Consider the following 22,339-nt stretch of genomic DNA (forward strand, 5'->3'; position numbering starts at 1 on the left):
CGGTCTATAGACTTGCGAACGGAGAATGAACGAGAGATTTTTATCTTTAGTATTTTCGTTATTTGTGTAAAGGTAAGTTTTACAAGAAGATCTTGTTGCGCAGAGTTTTTTTTAATATGAAACAAAAATGTTTTATTTAACATTCCAATAACTTAGCGAAAAGAAAAAAAAATACAAAATAAACTGTTGACAGTATATATTTGATGTGTTATATGTATATAACCATTTTTTTGTATTCTTTTTAACTTAAGTATTCTTATCTGTATTATGGGAATTGGAATGAAAAATTTTAATAATTACAAACAAAAAATACAATTGTATTTTGTCTCACATTTGAATGTTCAAAATTATGTCGATAAATACCAGCAAGCCTTGATATAAACTGCTGCCACTAGATGGCAGCATGCCTTGCACTCACGAAAATTTCATGATAGTTTGCATCTCGAATTTCATAAGAGTACACATTTATTTCTTGCAGTGAATATAAATTTCGCGTATTATTATTGCATATTGTTAATCGTCGTTTGAACTGAAAGTGATAGAGCGCTAAAGATAAAGAAACGATAAAGAAAATTCTCCGTTGTGAAAGTTGCTAAAAAAAGAAGAAAAATATTTTGTTGGAAGAAAATTCCTTATTCGAAAGAATTCCTTTGTACGCGCTTTCTTTGGCAAAGCAAAGTGTATTGTTTCAAGTACGAATTTAACAAGAAACTCTATATCCATAACATTCCAATAATTCATGCATGTATAAATGCTGTAAATATATATACGCGCAAATCTATATTTTATTACAGATTAAAATTTCTTATCTCTCTCTCGCTTTCTCGAACTCATTATTCCGCGGGGGGGCGCTGTCGATTTTCAGTAGCCGTTAGTTAATCCAAGTGCGCTCGTCGCGGGCGGAAGGACGGGAGGAATTTCGGTCGCGAATAAATCGGTTTTTCGGGAACAAGAAAGAGAGATTCCCTCGCGGAGAAAACATGCGTCGAGTGCTTATTCGCGTTTCCGCGTGCGGACAAAGTGTGTGTGTGCAATTTGTCGCCAGCGGCAGGCAAGGAGGAAGAGAGGAGAGGAGACGAGACGCGGGATGAGAACATGGGCGGGGGAGGAGGACATGGCGGCAGCAATAAGAAGGTAAGGGAAAAAGCCGCGTTCGAGCGCGGAAATTTATGAGTCGCGACGTGTCGACGGAAACCTTAAATTTTAACGTTCCTGTGTCGCCCGCGCTCTTCGCAGTCGGGGGTCCCGGCTCTCACCGTTTTAAGGATCTAGGGAGAGGGGATTATACGACGCCGGGACGCGCCAGCCCCCGGGAGTCGAGACGGGAGAAGGAAGAGGATAGATGAACCCGCCGGCAGCGAGACGGGTTATAACGCGGCGCATTTCGCGCGCGGGGCATTCGAATAAAATGATAATAAAGCTCGCGTCCTCCCCGTCGACACGACGCGACGCAAATTTCATCGCTTTCTTGCTCTTCCCGTTTTTTCTAAATATGGCGGCCTTTCGAAATCGCCGTTGTCGCCAACGAGTGACGTTGGCGTGACGTCAGTGTGACGTCGTGTGATGTGTGAAGTTGGTTAAACATATATATATGGTGTTGGATATATCGCGCTATAATTATGTAGACTTATATATAAATTTTATTTTTTTTAAATGCAAGAAGATATTAGTACATCGGAATAAAGAAATTACATGCTTTTTTTATTAGATTGTGCATGTGTTGATCGAGAAAAACAAATAAGAAAAAAAAGTCTAGCTATAAATATTTATAATATATCCTTACAAAATGAGATTTGAATCGTCAATAAATATGCAGCATAAATATGTCTCGTAATAAATATATATGCAGGATGATTATATATTATATGCAAGTGAAAGAAAAAAGAACGCGTTTTTTCACTAGATTTCGGATGTTTTTCTAGTTATTAAAAATTATATAAAAAGAACAGGAAAAATTAATATCAGAATTGTACACGAATTACGTTAAGCTTATATATTCGTACGAGAAGAGCATATACATGTATGACGTTCTTTCTTGGGATCGATCGACGAAATTTTCCGAGATGGTCGGTCGCATCGCCGATGCTTATCTAAAACTTTTGGGGTTTGTCGGCGGTACGTTATGGTGTAATAAAGTCCAAGTAATTTCACCATCGGTTCGAGCTCTCTCTCGCGCCATAACGCAATAAAACGCTGGCTCATATAAAAGATTAAATACACTAGTGCACGAAATGCATTTTGGGAAATAGAAGAAGCTGTGCGAATATTTTACATAAAATCCGATTGTGCTAATTCCAATAGTATGTGTGTAAACACATAGCTATCTCCTCTCATTACTCTTGATTATTTCTGTCAAATCATAATTTTAATCAATTTTCTTAAAGTTGAAATTAGAGTTTCGTTTATTTGTTTTTTTTTAACGAGTCATTAATACAGTGTCTAATATATAAACTGTATTATTTAATGACTCGTGAAAAAAAAAAAACGAAACTCTAATTTAAATTTTAAGAAAATTGATTTATATATCTAATTTTTAAAAATCTATACATTTATGTGATATAAATTATTTTTGCAAATCGCAAAAGATTCAAAGGGATTCAAATTTGTTTTATCTGTGATTGATCTCTGATTTAAATTAAAGCGCGGAGAAAGAGAGCGCAAAAAAGGGAAACGGAGGAAATAAAGAGGAAAAACATAGAGATTCTCTCTCTCTCTCTCTCTCTCTCTCTCTCTCTCTCTCTCTCTCTCTCTCTCTCTCTCTCTCTTCTTTCTCTTCGTAAATCTTCCATGCGTGTAACTCATCTGACGAAGGAAGCCGCGCGGCGCTCTCGTTGCGAACGGAGTTGTTTATGCTTTCCTGTGCAGCGCTTTCTGAAATATGCAAATCGCGCGTATTCGCATAATGGCGTTATCGCGGTGGGATGCCGGCGACGACGACGACGACGACGGCGGCGAGAGATAGCTGAATTCACCTCGCGGCTCTTTCGCCGACTTCAAACGCGCCTACCGCGGCCCCGTTCGTTCGAGAAAATAATCAACATCGTGTTTCTCATAGCGATAAATACACAATCTGCGAATTCCCGGCGCGAAACGAAGCCGTACTTCGCGTTAATATGCGGTGGCAAAACGGCACTATAGTATCGGCGTGTCTCGTAAATATTAATGTATAAGATGCAAAACAGCGACACGTATTTAGATTGTTACGTGAGTCGCCGATGGAGAGTCAACTAAACGAGAGTCAGTTAAATGACATGTATGTATACATAATTATGTAAATAATTATACCTATATTATCTATCATTGAGTATACGCTTTAAATTTGAAAAGTTAATCAACCTTTCAACATATTAATCCTTGATTGCGAATATGTAATTAAGCAGAATGTGTATTAATCTATTATTGCACTGACAAGTAAACTTACGGAAGTGTCACTCACCGATTTTAATGAAACTTTGCACATTTGTAGAACTATGAAAAATATTCGATACGTATTTTTTTTTATCGGCCAAGGTTCGCTCTGAAGGGTTGAAACGACAAGGGTTGGATTTTATGCACCAGGTGGAATAAGTTGAATATTTCAAGACATTAAATAAGTATAGGGGTTTTTTGGGGTCGTCGAAACTGAATCTGATGTTAAAATTATGGAAATCAAAATGGCCGACCCAATATGGCCTCCAGGTACATAAAAAAAGTGAAATTTAACATTAGATTCAGTTTCGGCGACCCCAAAAAACCCCTATACTTATTTAATGTCTTGAAATATTCAACTTATTCCACCTGGTGCATAAAATCCAACCCTTGTCGTTTCAACCCTTCAGAGCGAACCTTGGCCGATAAAAAAAAAATACGTATCGAATATTTTTCATAGTTCTACAAATGTGCAAAGTTTCATTAAAATCGGTGAGTGACACTTCCGTAGGTTTACTTGAGAGAATTTTCTCTTAGAATTTACCCTGAAAATCATGGTAATCGTGGGACAATATTTTATTAAACTGCATAGTAAAATTATAATCAAACATATTTTATATTTTATTGTAATAGATATTATTTTTATTGTGATAAACATTAATCAGAGAAATTCTCAAAAAATTCTTTCAATACCATATTGTCCCACGATTACCATGATTTTCAGGGTAAATTCTAAAAGAAAATTCTCTCTGTGACGTTATAGTTATAGTTTCAGAAGAGCGAGAGATTAAATAAATTGATATTCGCACATTTCTCTGTCTCTCTCTCGGCTTTTCTCTTAATATCTCAGCCGGCTTATCGGTGCTCGGGCGAAACGCTTCCGCGGGGCGATAAAGCGAGGTGCGGGAGTGCGCGCGCGGAACGGGCGGTCTTACATATTATAATTGATACGTTACAAGCGCTCCTACACGCCGTATAAGTTTATCTCCGACGCGCATCGACGAAACCGGTTAGATAACGAGGCGCGCGCGCGCACGCGCTACATCATATAATAAGGTTTAATTATTCGGATAATGAGGGCCGCGCGCGCTCGTACTCGTCTAATGACAAATAGCAGGCCGACACGGCCGCATCGCACCCGTGCGATACCGATGTAACATGTAACGTGAAAACGACAAACAGCCAATTTTACGTCTCGCCGTGCACGCGTCTTTTTTCACCACAATTATATAAAGATCGATTTGTGCTATATCCTATTTTGAAAATAGAGGAATCAGAAACTCAGTCAGTTTCCTATTCAAGTATAAAAGCGGTAAATTCTGAAAAAGAAATAAATATTTGCGTGATTGGTGTGATAACAAAACAATTTTATATTTGAAATTTGTATGGTGTTAATAACCATTATTCATTATATTTTGATTTTTTTTATGCTATGCAACATTGACATAATTTTCTTTTTCGATGCGAAATTGATGTCATTGATTATTTCGGTATTAATTATTCTGGCTCGCGAATTTCTATCGTCATATATTTTTCGATGTACAAATTGCCGATCGAAGGAAGAGACAAATAGCGTGGTGTGATCCATTTAGTTCATCCTCCATTTTAATGAACTTGTCACGTCCGACGATCGTCGAAACTCCCGTCTTCCTAGTGTTTCTCAAATTTGAATTCTCGAGATCGTAAAGTACCTATGTAACCATCACCACGCGGAGCCGGACGCATAATCGACGCGAAAGATCTCGAAGGTATCTTCGATGCCGCCGTCGAATTCCAACGAGATTTCAAAAGAAAGGAGACTCGAGAGAAGGATGATGTACGTTCCGATCGTTCTCAGAGGGAAAGGAGAGGGTGAAAGAGGAAAAGGGGGAGAAGGAGCACGTCGTATCCACGTTTTCGATATTTACGTGTGTCCGTACTGCGGTCAAACGGCTGTCGAACAGCGGGTTTTACAACGCGGGGACAGCATATGTTGAATCAGGAACATATCATCGGGCCCGGAGACTCTAGTGCTCGCTTACACGCAAGTAGATGGATGAAGGTGGCTCCTAGGAGAAGAGAGGAGGTGGCGGTTGATGGGTGTAAACTCGAGATAGCATCTCCGACTGTCCTCTCCGTCGACTGGATCTACCGACTCCTACATCTCTCCGCCCGACTAGACCTGTCGTCTTTACCCGGTTTTTAATTATCCCCGGGGTTTACCCTCCGCACACACAAAGACAAAGGTCTGCGCGTCACGGGCGTAGTCAGGTAAGAAGTGCCGCCGCCGCGCTTCTCGGACGGGTGACGTTTTGACGCGTCTCTTATGACGAGATTTCGGAGAGGTGACCCCTAGGCTCGGTGATGTATCGTTTTTGTGACAATGACACGCACACACACACATACACATACACTCTCTATCTCTTTCTCTTTTTCTGCCCGTTTTATCTCGTCGTCAGAATTTGTCGGGAATTTTTTTGCCGCCAGATATATCATATTTTGAGTTTCGAGCACATTAGTATCGTTTAGTAGTCTCGAAGAGTTTTCAGTGAAAAAATATCTTCAGCAAATATATAAGCCATAATTAGTACCATAAATAACATAGAAGAATATTCCTTTATGCTTGCTGTTTATATTTCTCTGCATGAATTTTTGCTAAGTGAGTTTCGTGAAAGTGCTTTTAAAAAAGACAGATAAGTTTTCCATTAATGCGAAGACCCAAGTTCTCACATTTACGAGTCTTGGAAATGTGTGCGACACGGTTATTACTTTATTATCTAACCGGCGCCACTTGTTTTTAGCCAAGTATCACGATCGGGTTTAGCGGATTGACTTTGTCGCACGTTCGGATCGAAAACGAGCCGCGGGACGGAAGTGACGAATAGCCAGGTCAAGTCTTTTGAACGGTTGAGCCTCAAGACCGGGAGAAGTGTACAGGAAAGACACAAAGCGCCGCTATCCGCGCCATCAGTGTCCGATACTAGGCTCAGGTGACACGCTTTCCGAAAAGGTACCCACGTACCCTTATTAAGGTGGAGACACAAGGTGGACCCCTCGACAGTGCCCCGCCGATGACAGCAAATATTTACAACGTCATGCTACCTAGACTAGGCGTTTCTTCTCGTGCGTGCTTGGCCGTTTTGCCGGCGCCGGAGGTTTCTTCTCTCGATATAAAACGTGTTTGTACCACGCGACGCTCTGTATCCTTTTGCCTCACTCGATCGAATTAATCTCAGTTAACCCCCGAAAGCAATTATGTCGACGCTTAATTGTTTATGCATCGTGTTTTCAGCAAAAGCACGCGTTTTAAGTAGCGCGTATAAAAAAAAATTTCATTAATTTATATGTACATTACTCGAATTCGCGCACGTATATAATTTATATACTAGAAAATGATTATCGTATGCTCGAAGATTTTAAATCCGAAGATTTTAAGTCCGAAAAATTGTCGGAAAATCAGAATTTGATTTTCCACAATTGCAGAAATTTATTACATCAATTTATTCTTCAAAAATATATACCGATTGATTATGGTCATGTATTCTATATTTTGATACTCTTGTTACCACGAAATTCATACAATAATTAATGAATTGCGGGATGCTCTCTGTTAACATATTAATTTACAATCAACAAGTTAATAGTTACGCGATTAAATATGCAATAAATTGAACCAATCGAACCGTATTCTGTTTTCGAGCGTTTAGTCGTACACATCGATAAACAAAATGTAACCGCGATGTTTTAATAATAAATCTCAAATTACATAGCTCAATATTATGGGAATAACGATGTTAATTTCATTTTTCTCTTTAAATTCATAAGTGCGGTTTCGTTAGTTGCATGCATGTAAGAAAATCAAATGTTTTATATTAATTTTAAATCGTAAAAATTAATACAATTTTTTCATTAAGATACGAACGACATAATAGCACATAGGTTTTGCTACACAGAGAAAATTTTCTCTTAGAATTTATCCTGAAAATCATGGTAATCGATGGGACAATGGATCAATAGGGTAAGGAAAGAATTTTATGAGAATTTCTTTGATTAATATTTATCACAATAATAATAATAATAATAATATCTATATTAAAATAAAATATAAAATATGTTTGATTATAATTTTACTATGCAGTTTAATAAAATTAATCAAACATGTTTTATATTTTATTGTGATAGATATTATTTTTATTGTGATAACTATTAATCAGAGAAATTCTCAAAAAATTCTTTCCATACCATATTGTCCTATACGATTACCATGATTTTCAGAGTAAATTCTAAGAGAAAATTCTCTCAGTGTATAGAAAAAGATGATGAAGAATTTTAATAGTTTTACTGCATTTATAACAATTTTTTACGTCGTTTGCAAAGGGACTATTCCATTCGACTGATTAGTATCCGATTGTTGAACCGTTAATTTTTCTCATCTGTTAAAAATTAAAATTTCCACCGCGGGAGCACGCGTTCGAGACGAAAATCTGAGGTATTTCGCTGTCAATCGTTAGAGGGAATTTTCGGTGATATCGAACACGGCAAAGCGGCCCGGTGCTGGCCCCCCACTGGGGTATCGGTTACGCTTAAACCGCGTTTAAGGCTCTCGAGACGCGGCTTTTCGTGCGAGCCGGGGCGGCAGGGCTCCGCTCGGAAGAGAACTTACGAGAGGGCCGGCTTCTCTCTCTCTCTCTCTCTCCCTCTTCCTCTCTTTCTCTTTCTCTTACACGAAGGGCTCCGAGACGGTGGCGCCAAGAAGATTCGTATCTTGGCGCGAGGCCCCGAGAAAGGGCTCCTCTTCCCCGGCTTTATCCCACCACTGGCGCGTCGTGGACCTCGTCAAAGATAACATCTGATTCCGAATCGTTCGTTCGTGCAGGCTTCCATGTACTCAGACTCGTTTCCTCGGGTCCGGTACGAATGTCATCGTGTTCACTTCTTACAAGCGAAATCGGGCCTTTCTCTCATTCTCTCTTTCTCTTCCTCTCTCTCACACAGATACACACACATACACCAAAGCTCTCTTTTCGTGCACGCCGAATTAACGATCGGAAGGGCATGGTACATACATACATACTGTCGACGGGAGCACGGAACGATCGAGATTAATTGCGAGTCGCGATGAGAAAGAGAAAGGATGAGTTCCCTTTCGTGGCGGTCTTTAAAGAATCGACGCCGCGATTTGTATTCTGTGAGTCCGACTTCGTGAACTAATGTGTCTCATAATGACGCATAATCAAAAGCATCTTTTGTGATGTGGCACAATTCGCTTAATCGAAATATTATACGGCGATGTGATTAACGAATATTTCGAATATTATCATTTAAATGGACACAATTTAGTGGTATCGCGAATATCGAATATAACTTACCCTTTCCCGATCTGAAATTTTGGTTATAACTTTTTTTTTCTAAGGGAAAAAGTATAATATAGCAGCAAATTTAACGATCATCGATCGACGAATTAAAGAAAAAAATTGAAGTAGAATTAAATTGAGAAACAAAAGAATAGCTGATATGATCAATAAACCTGTTGTTTCATCTTTTGATATACTTAATATATAATTAGACAACACTTACAATTAAATATATGAGATATTCGAGAACTATCGGGATCCGTCTGACAGTAGTCGAAGAAACGAGCTCAATTGAAAGAGTTTAATGATAAAATTACATAGCAACGACAGATAATTGCCAAATACAAAGTAAAAAATAAATTATATACCGTGTATTCACGCGCTTAAAAAGTTTCGTAAAATAGAATTATTACTTCCGGCAAAAGAATTATCGTCGAGGCGTCGTTAATCGTTTCATATCTCGAATGTAAAAATTATTTTGATTGCATCGTGCATTGCGAGAAAAAACTCTAGTCATCTCTCTCGCGCGACAGAGAACGAAAAAACAACGTTCTTACAGAGATCATCGCGCGCGATAATTAATTAGGGAAATAATATAGCGCTCGACATTAATTATACGAGTTACACGGCGAAGCCGATGATAAATACATCGCGTTTTTCGATCTATTTCAAAAGTAATCACCGACGTTGGGGAGATACGTACGTTAGGTTCTCATTAAGACGTCGATATCATTTTCTCAATGTATGTTATTTTAAGTTTAAAAATTCAATTTCCTCGTGCTATATAATTGTGCTCCGTTTCAACCTCCAGCCTCCCATCCAAGACGGCGATATTTTTCGACATGCTATATTTCCCCTTTTCGCGTTTACCTCGTAAGTGAGGCGCGTCATCTTCATCGCGAGGAAAGTACCGCAGCCGCGCTAAGCGCCTAGGGTCAAGGAAACGCGGTCGGCCAGTCAAAAAATCAAGCATTTGTATTCCGCGGAGATTTTTCAACGGCGGCTGGACAGTTTTCTCATTTCGTTTATGGTCGGTCGTAACATAACTCCGGGACCTACTACTACCACCACCACAACTGTCACTGTCCTCGTGCTTTCTTGCGGCAGCCGTTTTACTCCTCTCCTCTCCTCTCCTCTCTTTGTGGCGAATTACTAACGCGAGACGAGTTTGCGTAGGGTATATCCGTCCGGAAAGCGTTTTAAGACGCGGCGCAAAGACGCGAGATGTGCCGCTCGATATTCTCCTCGTAAATCGCCCCGGAGCCGCGACGGGAGGTCTCTTCGATTGTAAAAATCCCAACTTCCGTCCGACTTTTCCTCGCGATCGCGCCGTCAGTCGTTACTCGAGCGTTACGGGTCACGTAGCTTCTAAATTGCATTGCGCGCCGAAGTCGCTGAAATCGTCTCTGGTCGATAAAACGCGGAATCGCGTGACGATACGATGATCGAAGAGAAACGAAAAAAAAAAAAAAATACGGTATACACAAATCTCGTAGTCTCGTAAAATCAATGCTAATGTATTCCAAGTTCTACCAATTAAAAGATTCTCTATTTCGCTCTCCGATTTCCTCAGAAATCTCTTGTCATTATATGCAAATGACAGCGTTAACTCGCGAACCGAAGGTCGACCGTGCTCTTTTAGGAATCAGATATAACGAGGGACGTGCACATTCGAAATATTTATTTTTCGAAAATGAAGAAGCAGTCTGGACCCGAACGGGTCCAGTCGGAGACAGGTTCACGCTAAATGGCGGTCAGACCAGGCATGTCGCGCGCCACGGGATATCTCGGTCAAAAGCGCCGACTTTGCCTTCCTTCGCCCCACGACGTCCTATCACTCCTCTCCCGAATGCACCCTTTATCTCGAACCCCACCGCCGGAACAAGCGGATTAATTTTCGATCGAATTGCAACACTCGCGGTTTATTTTATATGGTGTTAGCCGTTGAATATTGCGCGATTAAAAAAAAAGATAAAATTATTAATCGTCGAAAAAAATAGACTCGACTCTGAATTATTTCCGAGTCAATTCGCATTATTCGATGCTTCTGTCTTGGTATTATATACTCGAAAATTCCCGTGTATTTTCGCGTGTGTTTGCGCAGGTGCTCGCACAATTGTGCACGTAATTCCATCAATTTTCTAACAGAGTCAGACTAGTCATAAGAAGGTATCATCGAATTAACGTGGAATCGCGTAATTCGGGGCGGCGCCGGGGCGCGCGATTTTTTTCTAGATGATTTACAAATTAGCTTCCGTTCCTACCGTTCGTATAGGGAGATCGCCGGCCGACGTTCGGAATGATCGGTGCGCCGATGAAGGTGGAGGTTTCCGTTTACCGCAAGGTAGCTTCTGCGAAGAAGGGCTCCTATTAGTACTTTTGGCTCGGGCCAGCCATGCCGCCCACCTTCGTAGCCGCGGCGCGGAGGATAACATATGGTTAGCTGAGATCTCTCCAAACTCCATTAACATAACGCCGATCTCCACCTGCTTCACGAAAAACGCGAGAGGAGAACGAGGCCCGGTGGTAAACTAAATCGATTGTCGAAGACAATCTCTCGCGAGAGCTCTATGTCGTCGAGACCGATTGTCGTTACCGCGTCCCTTTCCTCGACGACACTTTCTTTCTTTCCTCGTTTTCACGATCTCCAACGACGACGATCGATCAGACTCCTTTGCGAAGAGAAAGAAAGGCACTGTATTAAATGCTTCCTCCGTCCGACAAAGACGTTAAACGCGCCAACGAAAAACGTCAAGCTTTTTTAAGTTCTTCCCTTGCTTCCTCAAATGCGATAACTTGTCTTAATTTAATGCATTCAGTTCCATTATTTCATTATTAATCTTATTGTAATAATAATTTATATTTTTCGAAAATACGATGCAAGTTAATTAAATCTCTATAAAAAGAAATTAAATTAATTTACATGTATACTTTACTATATGACTCAAGTAAATTTTAAAATATACGCTATATGCCAATGGCAACATAAGTATTTGACGAAACCGGTAAACAGACCGGCTTCATGCCGAAACAAACGTTTTTACTTAAACTGCCGGTCACGAAGAGAAGCGAGCGCTTCTACGAATGGTAGCTAAAGCGTCCGTCGCTTTTTCTCTTCGCCGTGAAATAAATATGCTAGGATTAATACGCAGAGCACAAATCCCATATGCGTCTGTGCGAGCTACCGTAATAATAAAACAAAAAGACATTTCTTTCATTGGGGTGCGTGTGCCCGCTCGCGCGCTATCGTTATCGTCCTACCGGATCGAATGCGTGACAGACTGCAGGCAATATTGCATTCCTATCCGTCTATGAATTCGCTAGAAATCGTCCTACACTTTTCCCTATACGATATACTACCAGAAGGGGACGAATACCAATTTTCGCGCTAAAGATTATCGGCGCGACCGTAACGAATATCTATCGGCGTGATTTCACGTGCTGCGAAATTCAGGAAAACGACTGGTTTGACGGCAGAAAAATAATTCTCTTGATATATGTCACTGGGTGGTTTAGATATTTATGGATGAATCATATGTATTATCAAAGAGATAATACGATCTCGTCTTTGTTTATCATATTGCCATTGTGCCCGGAATTCAACAAAGTTTACAAAAAATGTATTATTACAAAAAGAGAGATTTATTTTTAAAGTAAAAATTTAAAAAAAAATTCGATAAATTTTTTAAGAATTATTTTCAAAGTGGAAATCTACTCGTGCAAATAACTTTTTAGTGGAACTTTTTCTTGTCCCTGTAAACATTTTATCGATTAATTATTTACTTGTAATTTGACGAGTGTGTACTTAACACATCGTCGCATTACGCTTCGAGATGCTGGTTTCTCTCTTCGAGGCTGTCATCACGCGAGCAAATCTTGATTTACTACCGAACCGCATTCACCCGCAGTGCATCCGCGCGTCTGTTCTAATTGTAGGTCCGCGAACTCGTAAGAAGAATATGCTCCGATACACACCCCCTGACCTTCCCACCTGCCGTCATCCCACGCGAAACTTCTGTAAGATATCAACCACGTACCGCGATGTATCACCCGATCAAGTGTAACGCCTCTACGTGAACTGCGCTCGCGTAACAAAGACATTTGCCCGCGGAAGAATCGGGATCGCGAGATCATCATCGATGCGATAAATCGTTGTATTATTTGAATTGTTGCTGCATCGAGATGTTACATTCGCAAATTTATTATAGCGAGATTAAAATAAATAAACAATTTAATACATCGGTATAATAGACGACGGCAGAGATATAGCAAGTAACGTTAATTTGTAAAAATATAAATATATAAATATATATAAATACATATAAATATAAATATATATATATATATACATATAAACTATATAAGTATCAAAATAATATTTTTTAAAATAATAATTATACGTAATTTTGAATTTTTAGGCCCCTCAGATACTTAATAAAAAAGATTATACATAATTTCTAAACAAAATTCGTGTCTTTATTATATAGAGATTAATTATTTATTGGACGTAAACGTTAAGTAATGTATCGAAATTTATCCTTATTTTATATTTTATTTCAATCCTTTGATTTGTTTTATTGCGCGTTTCTTAATCCGAATTATATTTAAATAATCGAAAAGTCGAACGATAAATAATCGGATAAAGTATATTTGTGATTCTATCATTTAAAAAATAATTATTATACGTAAAGATCGCAACGAAACGATAATTTATAATTTAGATTTTTATAACTTTGATTCTTACTTGATTAAAATTGTTTCGAAATCTATCGTCGCGATATATGTAGTACACATGTAACTACATATAATATATATATATATATATATAAACTTCTGCAATTATATATATATATATATTAATTATTATATATATTATATATATATGTATATGTACAGGTATATACACATGCACGTACACACATGTATAGGTATACATAATTTGAATATTTTGTTTTCAGATCAATGTGCTGTGTACTACAACTCCGCTATTGCACGTATCGGTGAGTGAGAAATGTTTATTTTATAACATTTCTCTAGTGTTAATGGGGGTATATGAAGCTGGCGTCTCATTTCATGGAAACTCATAAATAATTAAGAGTTCTGGCTTTATTTAGAATAGTTCTAGAGTTCTTGACAGTTTAAACAAATATGTAGTTCTATTACTATTTCTTCAAACTATCAAGAACTGTAGAACTATTGAAGATAAAGCTAGAACTCTGAATTATTTATGAGTTTCCACGAAATTATACACCAGCTTCACACACATATTATTATTTCTGTCAAAAAATATTAATAAGGTGTTAATTTGTTAATTAAATTTTAAAATATATATATATATATGTATGTTCTAAAAATTAAAATAATATTGTGTTTTAAATAATATGTTACAATTCCTTCAACTCAATTAATATTTTTGACAGTTATCAGCTGATTAAAACATTAATTTGCTAATTATTTTTTATAATAATAAGATCAAATGTAAAATAGTAATATGTTGCAAATAATATGTTATAATCCCATATCTGCGATTAATAATTTTGATAGAAATCAGCTGATAACTCAAAAATATTAATCGAGTTTAAAGAATTATGACATATTATTTAAAACACATTATTATTTTAATTTTTATAACATATTATTATTTTAAAAATTAATTAACAAATTGACTCCTTAATCAGCTGATTTCTGACAATTACAACATATTACATTTACAACATTTTACATTTTATAACACATTATTATTTTAAAATTTAATTAATAAATTAACATCTTATTAATATTTTTTGTCAGAAATCAGCTGACTAAGGAGTTAATTTGCTATAAAAATATAAAAATAAAAAAAATTAAATAAAAATTAAATTATTAAAATATAATATATATAATATATATAATATATATAATTATTATATTTAATTATAAAAATTAAATTATTATGTTTCAGACACAAGTCAGAATTGTTCGGACCGCCGCGGCGCGCCGAGTCGAGTCGAGCCGAGTCGAGCCGAATCGAGCCGAGCCGAGCCGAGCCGAGCCGAGCTCCAAGCACGTACGCCGTACGCCGCGACCGCCGCCATTACGTGTTTGCCACCTTGGCGTGCTGCGCGTCTCGTAACTGGCACAAGTCTGTCTATTGTTAGATGCATTTTCTGTTGTTCGCGATCAACGTTTGCGCGCTCATCGCCGATCCGCGACAGTACAAGTATGAGTTTAGTGTTTTTGCGTGCTTAATTATCGTACAAAGCCGATCGCGTCGCAAAATCGTGTACCGACATCGTGATTGCACGGGCGAGTATTACACGGGCAACTTCACTACACGGGCGGATCGAATTACCGTTGCGCTTTCGACGCGAATTTCCGGAGTTTTTCGACGTCGCGATTTCTACGTCGTTGAATTGTGATACATAAAACGTAGTGAAACGTAGTGTCCATTTCGTGGAATATCGGCGACTCCTGACCTAACCTGAGTGCGTCGTGAAGTAGTCGCCGCATCATCGTCGTTCGTCGTTCCGATAAGTGGGCCTCGAAAAAAGCAGCGACGCGAAAACAGAGCATCGGTTTTATTCGCGCGCGAATAAGCTCTCGCGATTCTCGCGTTTTACCGAAACGCATCGAAATATGATATCTAAAATCCGGGCGTGGCCGCGCGTCGCGATCGAAAAAAAGTAACGCGAGTGTAAGTGTTTCGAAGCTTCTACGAGGAGGAGGCCCGGGGTGGCATCGGGCAACGGCCGAGCAACTACATGGTGAATTATTTATTATTACTATTTATACTATTAAACTCACAATGTAAATGATAATTTTATTTTTCGAAACATCAATTATTTTAAGTTTTACTATATAATTTTCATGTATTTGTATGTTACAGTTCCGCAACTGCGCGCGCGCAGGGTCCATTTCGTGGAATATCGGCGACTCCTGAGTGCGTCGCGGGGAAGTCGCCGCATCATCGTCGTTCGATGAGGCCCTCCGATAAGTGGACCTTGAAAAAAGCGGCGACGCGAAAACAGAGCATCGGTCCTATTCGCGCGCGAATAGCTCTCGCGATTCTCGCGTTTTACCGAAACGCGTCGAAAATGTAATAAATCTAAAATCCGGGCGTCGCCGCTCGTCGCGAACGAAAAAAAATTACGCGAGTGCAAGTGTTGAGAAGCTTCTACGAGGAGGAGGGGCCCGGGGAGGCATCGGGCAACAAAGGAGCAACGATAAGGTAAAAATATAATTTATTCAAATAATTTAATTAAATAATTTATTCAAATAAATTGTCATGAAAATAATTGTAAGAAGCTTATTGAGTTACTTTTTAATGGGATTATCTATCTACATGTTTATTACTACAGTTAATAAAATAAGATATTACTATAAAAATAACGATTTTTTAAATATTATTAAATAAATGACTTCTTAAATATCCAAGTATTGAAAATTAAAAATAATTTAACATTCTTGAGAATTCAAACAAATTTATATCTAAATATCTATTTATTTAAATACATATTTCCTTTCTAAAAAAGGCATGTTAAGTCTATTCTCGCAAGTATTGTTGCATCTTTTCCACGATGCTGATAGACTGTCTCGATTCGCATTGTTCGTTATATTCGTAGCATCGAGAGGCTGTCATCGCGAGGGTTAGCAGTTTGACAATTTTTAAAAATAAAATTAAATAAAATAATAATGTTTTAAATAATGTTTTAATTCCTTTAAATTCGATTAATATTTTTGACAGTTATCAGCTGATTTCTGTCAAAAAATATTAATCGCGGACAAAGTATATATTATAAGTATATATTATAACATATTATATTATATACAACATATTATTATAATTAAAATAATAATATTTTGTAAGTAATATAATATGTTATAATACTTTATCCGCGATTAATATTTTTTGACAGAAATCAGCTGATAACTGTCAAAAATGTTAATCGAATTTAAAGCATTAAAACATATTATTTAAAATAAATTAGTTTATTTTATTTTATTTTGTTTAAACTGTCAAACTGCTAATTCTCACGATGACAGCTTTTCGATGCTAGGAATATAACGCATAGCGCGAATCGAGACAGCCAATCAGCATCGAGGTAAAGAGGCAACAATACTTGCGAGAATCGACTTAACGTGCCTTTTTTTAGAAAGGGATTAATTAATAATTTTTAATATAATTATTTTTTTATATTACTTTATAATGATCGATGACATCAAGTATTTATTATGTATTCTATATTATCGAAGATAAAAAAAATCAGCCGCGCAAAACGTGCCTCCACTCATTGTCAGACTTATCGTATACGCGTAAAGGAATCGTTCCGTCCCTAAAATTCGATAATAGTCCGAGGGTCGCGGGCAAAACTTGATTTGTCGCGTTTGGCCGCGTTGACGTGGATGCTTACACGGGGTAAATCTTGACCCGATGATTATGCTGTCGATGCTGCTTCCTCACTCCTTTTTTCGTTCTGTCCTTTCACGTTACTCATTTCGGAGGTCTCGCGGAGGAAGGACGCGTGCAGAATTAGAGAGTAATCCGAGGACCGCCATTGCACCGCTCGTCCTTCCCATTGCCTATCGTCTCTTTGTACGTTCAAATCATTTGCGCGTATAGGACTGATGGTACATGTGCACGTACATGCGAGCGAGTATGTGTATGTGTGTGTGTATGTGCTTGTGAGAGATCACGTAGGTAAGCGCGGTCCATTGGAGGCGTGGCGGCTCCCTGGTGGTCCGTCACTGGCGTGCGTTTCCGAGCCTTCCGTAAGGCCCTCGTGTGCAAGTCCCAGTGGCGATTTCCTTCGTTACTAGATCCGAACGTGAACATTTCAATACAAATCTATATTGCTTATAGAGAAACTCTATCTATATGACTTTAAAAAAATTAACATTAAAAATTTATAAAAAAATACTGTACTAAATTCGCGAGAGAACATGCGCGTAACAGGACTCTCTGATTTTCGTACAGCTAATTTTAGCTCGCGTTACTCGATCGTGACGTTTCCCAGGTAGATAGTTTGGACAAGATATAGCGAGGGGGAAGAAATTCCGGCGCGTAAAGCCCTGTGGAAATATATATGAAACGGCGGTCTAATAACCGCGCCATTACGCTCAATTAGGCGAACCGACTCTATTCACGTGAATGAGCGAAATGCGTGTTATTAATACCCCATCGTGATCCGTGGTTGGTAAGTAATCACAGCTCCGGATGAACGCGAAAGGAGATCTCAATCTCCTTCAGAGTATCGCACGAGGCATATCCGTTGCGCATGAAACAGTTCCGTTCAGCTTCTGGCATCGTGACTACGCAAAGTCTAGTCTGGAATATGATAGGTATACAATTACAGAGAGAATCGTAGCTTTTGCTAGCGTGGAATTACGCCGGAGTGACTTTTCACGATAATGCGACGGATTCGTACGTGGAAGTTTTTATCGCGCACAAGCACTTTAATTCCATTAGAATCTGGCAACATGTGAGAGAAAGACAGCAAGCAACAAAGAGAAAGAGAGGCTCGTATATTTTGTCCTATATTTTATTATTTTCATTATTTACTATATCGTATTACGTTGTTATTTTATTTTAAATACCACATGAGATTAATTAACACGTATATCAGCTGACGTCGCTGAAATCAACTCTGAAAAAATTACGCGATAATATCTATATTTTAGTATCTGTAATTAAGATCTCACATACCTCCGTGTCTCTCTTCATCAAAGTCTACCATAAATTGGTATATATCATAGCGATATTAATTTCGGTCATTCTGCGTAAAAAAAAAAAAAAATATCGAACATATTAAGGAACATATAATTTTGAGAAAACGATTTTAAAAGTATTAACGCGACGGATGAGTATATACGCCAATGGGCAGGTAACAACCGCGTAACGAGGCTGACTCGCGCGTTCCCGACTCTCCATTCTGTTCCTGCGTCCTTCGTCCTAGCGCGTTCGTAGAGAGGCGCTCGTCTGGTCACGAATGGCTGGACCTCACATTGTCACGGAAAAGACGTTCTCCTTGTTCCATCGGCGTTATTAACCGGTCTGCGACGTTAAGTCAGACGGTAATCGTCATCGGATTGCCGCGAGGATCGACGAGAATGCACTTATTTCGCGCGCTTCGAGGACTCCGTTATTATAGTAAACCGTTTTTGTCATATTCTCTACATCGCGCTATTATAGTTTTGCATTCTCGCGACAAGTCGCATCTTTGATGTTCGATCGATTAAAATGCTTCTAATATATTGGCAAATTTTTTTTATCACTACGATTCTCTCATTTACTTATGTTTTTAATATTGTGTAATTTTTTTCGCACAAATCCTAAATTTAATTCGAAATAGCTCGTGATGTTTTTCGAGATAAAAAAATATGTTATTTTATATTTTCGTATTGAAAAAGATTTTACAAAAATCTAACGCTAAATGTGACTTACATATGCTCCTCTAATATTAACATTGCACGCAATTCTCATCGTTTTAGACATACAAAGTGCAGTTAGCGTCAGTCACGACGAGCATAGTAGTCTTTGTCTCATGAGAATGCATTCCCTTTGCTTTTTATCTCGAGGTTACGCCTACGGCGACGCGTTCCGTCGCTTCCGGAAATGCGGAAAGTAGACGTGCGCGTTCATAGAAATTAATTTCCGATCGGTCATTCAGCACGTCGCCCGAAGACAGTCGCTTTCGACGGTTTCGACAATTCCGTTTCGAACGAGCTAATGCCCCGGGGACACGTCTCTCCTCTTTCTTTTTTTTTCCTCTTCTTTCATTTTTTGTTTTTTCAACGAACGTTTCGCTTCCGCGAACGAATTGCCGAGGAACTCGTGTTTAAGTTAAGCGTTTTACGATGGTGGGTCACTGCTCGTGGTAACAGTCCGATTATCTCGTTTCCGCGGAATTATCGGGAATGCTACCTTAGAAAACGAGGAGGTGGGCCCCCTCGGTCGAGGGTATCCCATAAAAATTGCCCCGAATTGCCAGTTGCCGATCGGCGATCTCTCGCTCCTCGCACGGAATTCGTCGCTCATGGTGCCTTGATTAGGGATTATTTTCTATTGCATCCCCCGCTGACGCGTCCCGTGGCTGACGAGGGTGTCGTTAGCGATTCGGTCTCCCTGCCCGGTGTGTGTCCACGATTATCATTATTATTGACATTCCGCGTGGATATAATGCGATCTCATTTCTCGTCTGTATGGATAAAATTAAAATTGCGTCTCGGGGAAAGAAGGAGGCGGCTCTTTATTATTACTTTGTGAAAATACTTAATTATCATCGGGCGATGCGCAGAAAAAGGTATTTACGCTTTCTTAATTACTAACCGTCGTCAATCGCGATCGATCGATCGATTTCGGTCGATCGAACGATAGGCGATCTCGCATCAATTTCCACGCTCCTCTCAATATTTCGCAAAGACGTCGACGGTTTTCTGGGTCGGTGGGCCGGGCTGGCGCGAAACGAGGTTCGCACATTTTGGGCACGGGAAAGAGAGAGAGAGAAAGACACAGAGGAGGGGATATTACGGTGGGGAGCGGAAGACGTCGTGTTAATTTCACTTCGAAAAATCGTAAAAATGCAAATGAACGATCCGTGGACCCGAGGCCCGATTGGCAAATTGCGAGAGAAGGCTGCGCTGCGCGCGCGACGGCCGAGCTGGCGCCCAAGGTGGTCGAGTAATTTCGCGGAGTCTCCTTCCTCCCTTTCCTTTCCCTGGCCGGAGAGTAAAAAAAAAAAAAACAAAAAAGTAAGAGAGGGCGAGAAGAACGAGGAAGAGAAAGAGACAGGAGGCAGAAAAGGCAGAAAAACGAGCAGCTAGAGCTACAAGGGGAGAGGAAGGAAGGGCGCGCGTTTCACCACCGGGCGTGCAGATCATTCAGAAAGAGGAGTTTGGCTGCGGGACATAAAAATGTGTTGATTATATGTTGCTGGATATTCTCGGGCCCGTGGTGTCGTTAAGGAAACACACCGGAGACGAGACGAAGAGTGAGAGATAGAGAGAAAGAAAGAGAGAAGGAGAACGGCTTGTCCGCGAACTCGTTAAATGTCCGACACGATCGTCACATCCGAGTGTCATCACCGCGATGACACGACGATGGGCGCGACATAAACGACGATGATTATTACGGCGATTATTATTGCTATCTTGAAATCAAAATCAAAGTAAACTTGAGCGTTATTTATCATGAGAAGAAAATTGCATATAGCTCTTATGAAAGAATAAAAAACGTCAAAGTTATTATTAATTTTTACATATTCTCATACGTCTATAAATGCTTCCTTCACAAATAATTACGTTACGAGAAAGATATTATCTCACAGTCTTTATTAACGATTCATTTCGATAAAGTCGTTCGATTTTTGTTAAAATAATTATTGAGAGTCGATTCAATCGATTTTACCTTCCCCCTTTTGTTCCGACGAGATAATTAACGTCGAATTTGGGAGTCAAGGAATGAATAAATCGCGAGAAAGCATATAGCAATCGATGAATTTACGAGAGAAGAGAGCGACAAATAAAGTAGTCTTGACAAACTCGTAAATCGGCCGAAATCGGATCGACGGTTAATCGGTCGCGGGCTCGAATATGACTAATGAATCGCGGCGAGGAAGGCAACGGTGGGCCCTTGGGCCCGGATGTGCCCTCCTGCGATACGTCTGTCCGCCTGTCTGTCCATCCGTTCCCGTACGCGCCGTTCTCAGTGTGCGGCAGATTAAAAATAAATAAAAGGCAATAAGTGCGGGGTCCCGCGCGAAACCCGTCATTACGCGAGGCGGGCCCACCTTGTTAGCCCAGTGGGCCCCCATGACGATATCCACACAGCCACTCTCATTCAGGATCTCTCTTCTCTCCCGGAGGAGTCCTGGCGCCTGTGCCGTTAAAATTGCCCAAAATTCCCAGAATTCTTACCTCTCGACGTAGTACAAGCCCACAACCAGCACATTACTATCGTCACTCCCCCGTACCTGGAAATATATCTCTTCGGGTGTCTTCCCTCTCGCATCAACACAATAATGGCGTGATCGTAAAAGTAGCGTTGAGTAGACTTAAGAAAATTAGAGTTTGCTGATTGACAAAGTTATTTCCTCGGGCGATTGGGTCAAACTTTCACGAGCGAAATCATATTCCGTAAACTCATGCCATGATTATGTCTTATATTTTATATTTATCATTTGTATATACATTCGTATACCTCATCTCTTTCTGAATAGAAAATTCGTTCAATAAAATTACGATCTATTCGACGATCTGTTAAAATTCTATACGTGGCTAACGGAGACATCTCCTGGCATTCCTGTCTAAATATATACGATAATTTAACTGTGCCAATATAACCGTGACGCGAACGGCGCTTCCGACGACATAATTATTTCGATCATTAATATTCGTTAGCGGTGCATAAGAGCGAGCGAAAATGGGAGCGATTACTCGATTGAGCGCGCGTTCGCGTTTCTGTTTGCAAATCGCCTCGCCGATATCGGCGTGCCAACTTTCTCGTTGCCGGGGCCGTCCGCTCCTCTTTCCAGACTTATGGAAAGCGGCGTGTATAAGAGAACTCGGCCGTGCTTCGAAACAACCGGTATTACGCGTTTCATCGTCGGTATTCTCGGACCCGA

At 39.5% G+C, this 22,339-nt stretch overlaps 1 long non-coding RNA gene across 2 annotated transcripts; it reads left to right on the forward strand.

The window, feature by feature from the left end:
* Positions 1-1,027: 1,027 nt before the first annotated feature.
* On the forward strand, positions 1,028-15,681 carry LOC145939477 (uncharacterized). Of its 2 annotated transcripts, XR_014425829.1 has the most exons (4): positions 1,028-1,134; positions 13,700-13,741; positions 14,683-15,484; positions 15,607-15,681. It is a non-coding gene; the product is annotated as an uncharacterized LOC145939477 (long non-coding RNA). The 2 variants fall into 2 exon arrangements; XR_014425831.1 differs by lacking the exon at positions 15,607-15,681 and having other exon boundaries at positions 14,683-14,876.
* Positions 15,682-22,339: the final 6,658 nt, after the last annotated feature.

This window comes from Prenolepis imparis, unplaced genomic scaffold (genome assembly GCF_030444845.1).
Source record: "Prenolepis imparis isolate NDT839.2.m4 unplaced genomic scaffold, iyPreImpa1.0 SCAF_1, whole genome shotgun sequence".
Lineage (NCBI taxonomy): Eukaryota > Metazoa > Arthropoda > Insecta > Hymenoptera > Formicidae > Prenolepis > Prenolepis imparis.